Source organism: Gossypium hirsutum, chromosome A08 (genome assembly GCF_007990345.1).
Source record: "Gossypium hirsutum isolate 1008001.06 chromosome A08, Gossypium_hirsutum_v2.1, whole genome shotgun sequence".
Taxonomy (NCBI): Eukaryota; Viridiplantae; Streptophyta; class Magnoliopsida; order Malvales; family Malvaceae; genus Gossypium; species Gossypium hirsutum.
The window spans coordinates 77181926-77188728 of NC_053431.1; positions in this window are offsets into that span (position 1 = coordinate 77181926).

Here is a 6803-nt window from a genome sequence, read left to right on the forward strand (position 1 = left end):
GCCCGCACGCCCTAGTTGCTTGTGCGGCATTCTTCATTCATCCATCCTAAGCCACAAACCCTCAAACCCTCCTTTTAAATTGCCATCTTTTCCTTCATCATCATCATCATCATCATCATCATCATCATCATCATCATTATTATTATTATTATTATTATTATTATTATGATTATTATTATTATTATATTTCTACATAAAAGGTGGTAAGACCTAGTTTTCTCTTAATTTTTAATTTTATTCAATTAGTTAATTTTCCAATTCATTGAATTATTAATAATTTTTATTAAATTTTATGAGAAAATAATTCTTCCATCTTATGATCAGGTTAAACATGCCTCGCAAGAGAACTCATGCTTTCGCTCAAATTGATGAAACACAAAACAAATTCCACTGTGAAGAAGCCAGAGTGAGATACGAAAGTATCTTCAAAAATTAATTGATGCATCCAAAGAAAGGCTTTACATTAAAAGAAAGCAATTACAGAGACTTTATGGCAAGCATTCATCAAGTTGCTGAAACTCTCAATTGTGAGCTATTTTGTGAAAAGAGACCTAGTGTGGACGAGAGCTAGTTCATGAGTTATATGCGAATTTAACTTCAAGCAAGATGACAAAAGTTCCAGTTCACGGAATCAAGGTATCGATAAATTCAAATGCTATTAATGAGTTCTTTGAATTACTTTATTTTAAAAATGATGAATATTCCATATTGATGAGCAATATCAAGCCTAAAAATTTGCAAGAAATTCTCGAGGAACTAACAGTTCAGGGTTCTACATGGACTGTGTCAAAACAAGGAATCCACACTCGTTGAAGAGAATATTTGACGCCACTCACGAAGGTATGGTTTTACTTTATCCGATTCAACCTTATGCGTAGCTCACATGGGACTACAATCTCATTAGAGCGAATGGTCTTATTGTACTTGATCCTAACTGGTAAGATCATTGATGTGGGGAAGATCATCTGAAGGGAAATACGGAATTGTGCTGTTAAACGCTCTGGCCCTGCTCACTTCCCCTTTACAATAAGAATTTTATGCTTGAAAGCTGAAATTCTTGCTAATGTAAGGAAGACAGGGTATAGCCAAGGCACAATCACGGATTGGGACCTTTACTGAGTAACTGAAGACTCAGTTTTACAGTAACGAGTTGAAGTAAGTGAGGAACCGGAGGATCCTAATGAAGAAGAAGATCCCACAATGCAATCATTTGAAGTCCCTGATAAGGTAGAATCAGTGGAGCCAGAAGCTGAACCTGATGCTGAAACTTCAATGTTTACAGCTCAATCGCCTAGCCTAGACCTTTGAGATGAGCTATCCAAATTGATAGACTTAATGCAACAAATGCAATGGCAGCAACAAGCCTACTGAAGATACTAAAAATAAGGGATGACTCGATGAGAAGTGCTTTTAATAAAATCTACAATGACTCGTTTATTTTTGTGCCTGAGTTTTTAGATTTCATATTTGAACCATGGAGTCTATTATCAAAGAAAGAGCGAAGCCATTCGTGCAAAGGCAATAACAATAGAGCAAAAGATGATTCAGAACGGAAGGATTTGTAAATAAATAAAAGGGAAGGATCTTGACTTTACTTTATTTTTGTTCTTAGACTATATTTAGGATTAAGTTTAATTAGGAATTTTTTATTTTTGCATAATAAAACAAGAGAGGAAAATCACTAATGTGAGCAAGTCACAAAGTATAAAGTGTGGCAATAGATATATACTTTCTAGGATTGGATTTAGAAAGAGCTTGGTACTTAATGTAACGCCCCAAAAATCCTGAAATCCAAAAATCCCGAAATCTTAAATTTTTCTTTTTGTGCTTAATAATTTCGGTTAAGTGCTAATTACACAAAGGTAGGTTTTGGTCAAGGTTTGAGTTCGAATTAAGGAGTAGAAGAAATTATAAGTTAATTATTAAAAGAATCAGGGTTGGCAAGTAGTTGGGCTTATAAATAAAAATAAGGGAAATAACATCAAAGAGCCTAGTAGATGAGTGGCAAAGTGACGCCACTTAGAGTGTAGGGAGGTGGCGTTAATAGCTAGCCAAGAGGTCCAAGGTTCAAATCTTAGCTTAGTGTTTTTAGAAGTTTAATTTTGACCTTTTAGAAGAATGGAAGTGGCGTGAAAGTGAACTCCAAGGGAAGTGTTCAGGAGAGAAAATTAAGGAAAGGATCAAGGGGTTATTAGGGAGAAAAACGATGAGATAAGAAGGGAGAAGTGATGGAGCCAAATGGGGAATTGGGCATGGGAAAATTCGGCTATAAGGCTTATAAATAGGTGCCGAAGGCTAGGGTATGAAGCTAATGACTGAATTTCCTTTACCCTGTTACCAGAAACTCTTTTCTCTAAAAGCCGAAAACCTCTGTCTTTCTTTTCTTTTTATCCTTCCATGTGTCGAATTCTATTCTTCCTCTACCTCATTTCTGACTTTTCTTTCTTTTTCCTTAGAGTCGAATAACCCTCTTTTTCCATACAAAATCGTAAAGGGTCGAACCTCTTTGGCCGAATACCCTTGGTGCAATCACTACTCCTTCTACTTCGGTCAAATCTAGTGTAAGTTTTGTTCTCCCAATCAGTTTCTTTCCTAAGTATCGAATATTGTCTTTCACTCTTTCTAATCAACTATGGTAGGGAATTAGTATCGGATCTTGGATCTTAGCTCATTGCCGAATTGCCGAATTGCCCCTTAAGTGTTGCGGTTTTGGTATGTATTCCTCATCCATTGGCTAAGGTTGGCCGAATAGCTATAGTAAGGTAAGGGGACTTGTGTTGGATACGAGTCACCTATTATTCTGGTTTTAATAGTTACGATTGGTACAGATCTAGGAGTTGATCGTGGTTAGTGAAGAGGCTGTTATACTTATCGCGCAAGGTAAGGTTAAGGTGAGATTCTGGCTTTTGGTAAAGTATTCATAAGTATGCGAGATTAATCTTTGAGTGATATCGATTGTAGGTTTGGCCTAAGGAAATCGCAGCACGCTTGCCTACCAAGTGTGTACATACACTGCACACACACAATGAATCGGCAAAAGCTGAAATGCGGAAATGCCGAAAAGCCAAAAGTTAGGCTACGGTAGTCAAACGAGTGCGCGAACACTCATGGAGAAGAAACTAATAGGTTGCCTAAGGCCCACAGGCGATTTCGTGGACTTGGGTTGAGAATTGGCCAAATAGGCCGGAATGGGCTGTTGGGCCTGATGGGCTGTTGGGCCCATAATAGGCAAAGATTGTTAAGTGATGCTATGTGTTAGGAAATTTGCATGTGAGCATGAGTATAATATGATTTGGGCCTAATGGGCCATATGAATGTGAATTGGGCCTAGTGGGCTATAAGAATATGAACTGGGCCAGATGGGCCATATGAATGAGATTGGGCCCAGTGGGCCATATGCATGTATGTAGGGGTATTGGCCTACTATATGATGACTACATAAAACTTAATTAATTAATTGAGACCATGGACAAGTCATAGGGTTAAGGTGTGGCAACGGGTATATGCATGTCTAGGATTGGATCTAGGGAGAGCTTGGTACTTAAACGGTCTTAATGACCCACCTCCTCTTCTCTGGAATCCTACCTAATGCATAGTATTCGTTCATCTTAGCTCGTGGGACTTGTTAACGGGTCAAGGTAAGTGAAAGCCATAATTAAGGGAAAATTACCGAAACGCCCCTAAGGGCAAAAATGACCAAAATACCCCTAGGTGTTGAATGTAAGTTTTACGAATGTGACATGCATACATATAATTTTTTGCTTAGGTTGCATATGGGGTGGAAACTATGGAACGGAGGAAGTATATGAGGATCGCATGGTTGCCTGACAATCATAGATCCACCGACAGCTTTTAAAGCCCAATATGTAAATAAAGGTAGTTCCGCAACCAGGCTACCATTGGTGTGTGGGCTGGGTGGGTCGATATTTATATCCCCACATGGTGTGTCGGGGGACGGAGCTAGTGTGTAGCGGATGGATAATTTGGATGGGATTGCATTGCATGTTTGATGTATGATGATTTTTGAATGCTTGTTTTCCATCGAGGGCTGTACACACTGAGTTTGCGAAAACTCACCCCCTCTTCTATTTTATTTTCAGCTGATGCTCAGTAGACGGTTCAATATTTGGACGGACTCTGGGTGGCCAGCTAGCAAGAAAAAAATTGGACTTGTTTTTTAAGCTTATAAGTTTTATTTTATTAAGTATGTTTCAGATCAGATTGTAATAAGGTTTTCATTATGCTATGGTTACTTGAATTATTATTACTATTTTCATTGTAATTACGAGAAGTTGAACATGGGTTTCCTAAATTATAGTATGTTTTATACGCTTCCGCAACTCAATTTTTAAATGATAAGTTTTCTTAAATCAAATGTTTTAAACAAGGCTTTCGTAACTGAAAGGTGTGTTTATTTCTAAGTTAACTAAGGTTTCTTTTGTTTAAGAAGAGTTTTCAATGAAAACACGGTTTTTGCTAAAACACTTCAATGTGACACGCCGGTTCAGCCATAACGTCTGGGCCGGGTTCGGTGTTACACTTAAGCAGTCAAATTGACTCACCTCCTCTTTTCTAAAATCCTACCTGGTGTATAGTATCTATTCACTTTAAATAATGAGGACATTGTTCATTTTAAGTTAGGGGAACCGAAAAATTGAATTATTTCCACTCAGAATAAATTTTTCTTTTAATTATGATTAGGATATTTTGTTAAGTATGCTCAATCTGAGTATGAATAAAGTTCTATTATTTCAATAAATTATTATGTTAGCTTAATAATTGCATGAATGTATTTTTAATAAAGCAAGAAAATTTGTACCATAAAATTTTTTGCTTTTTAGGAAAGTTAGGTATGCATGAAAGTTTAAGTCTTTAGAATTGATTTAGTAGTTTCTTGAGGCGAAATCCTAGGGAGCATGGAACATTCGAAATGATTTAGGAAACTATTATTTGGACCGTTTGAGCCTTTCAAGTCCTCCATGGTAAAATTTTATCCTTTGAAACACAACTTTGAACTATATGGCCTAATTTTATTTCGACCCCTGCAATGATTAGCCATTACTTTTCTCTTAATGATCTTAAAATTGTCTCAAACACTAGACTCAGTAATATTCAAAATGTACTTTAAATAAGTTTGGGGGAGTGGAAAAGAAGTATCAATTGCTCTAGAATTGCAGTACACAAAGTAAGTGCTCGTGTTAGCTAAAAAAAAAAAGAGGGCACATGTATTTGAAAGAGATGTACAAAAGAGCATATGAAAGTCAAGTTGGTGTATCGAAGGTAAAAATTCTGAAAGTTTGATTGACGCTGAGTCTAGGGTTTTTAAACCAAAATTTATCCGTCTTTCACCTACCCCTAGCCTAGCCACGTTACAACCTTGATAAAGATCTATTGATTCAAAGTCCTAATGCTACCTACATTAGTAGAGAGAAATTGCTACGATCAACATATGAAAACATAAGTTAAGATTAATGATTGCAGCTTAGTCTTGAACAAAGGAATAAACATCAAATTGGTAAGGGTTAACATGCCTTTGTTACAAAAACATTTAGTCTAAATTTTGCTATTATAATAAGTTGTTGAATTTAATTTGAACAATATGTATACTTAAGTAGCATAATTATCAGATTTCTTGTCTTTGAGCATAAGTATTTTAAATTCATAATTTTGGAAAAATATTGTTCTGAAGGAATTTTTCAAGGATGTTTCCGAGAAATTCTTTTCAAAATTTGTGCATTACTCTGGATGAGCAATGAATTAAGTTTGGGGGTGTGGAAACAAAAAAATTTATATACTTTTTCATACCCATTCTTACTTAAATTCATGCAAATCCGGTTAAATTCTTGTCGAAAAATAATTAAATATTATAAAATAATTAAATTGTGTTAAAAATATGAACATGGTGAATTTAGTTAATTTTATACTCAATTTTGATTAATTTTGACTATTTTCGATAGATTCGCGCAAAGGGCGAAAATTGTCTTGGTTGATACTACTGAAAGCACAAAATCGAGAAGTAATTTGAAATATCGAGGCACATGAATTTCCTGCCTAAGACGGTCCAGAAATGTGTATTAATTCATAATTTAATTAATTTTAATTTATTCCCCATTTAATTTGGGTTAAATAAATTATTTTTAATTAATTATGGAGAAAGGGTCCAGTTGAACCGCACTGGTCGAACCATATTGAATGAACCGAACCAGCCACTAATTGGGCAGCCCAGAACCGTCCATATGCTGCCCAAATCAGCATTTATCTGATTAAATATACTTGCAAAAAGACCCTCGAAAGACTTCTAATTTGCATTCAAACCCCACCTTTAATTGTGGCTTTGTAGATTTTCCCCAGGCCATTTTTAGCAAAGTTGAAAGTCTCAACTCTTGCCAAGTAGATGGCCGGCCATAGGGGGGCTCTTTGGCTGCTGGAATTTTCTATTTTTAGCAGCCACAATCAGCTATAAAAGCCACCTCTTGTTGATCATTCAAACCATCCCTCATTCCACAACATTCTCTCATTCTTTCTTCTCCTCTCTCACTTTTCTCTCACTTTTTCCATCCCATTTCCCTTATTGTTCAAGTGCCAATTTCTTCTCTTGGGAAATAGGCTCTCATCAGCCATTTTGGAGCAGCAATTAGGTGTTCATAAGCCACCTTGATAGCCGAGGACAACGAAGAACGAAGAACGGAGCAACTAGTCAAGACACGGAAAAACACCGTATTTGCTTCTTGTTCCCTATCTCTTTAATTTTTGTTGTTATTTTGACGAACATGATTATGAATATTTATGCTATTGAAATGGTT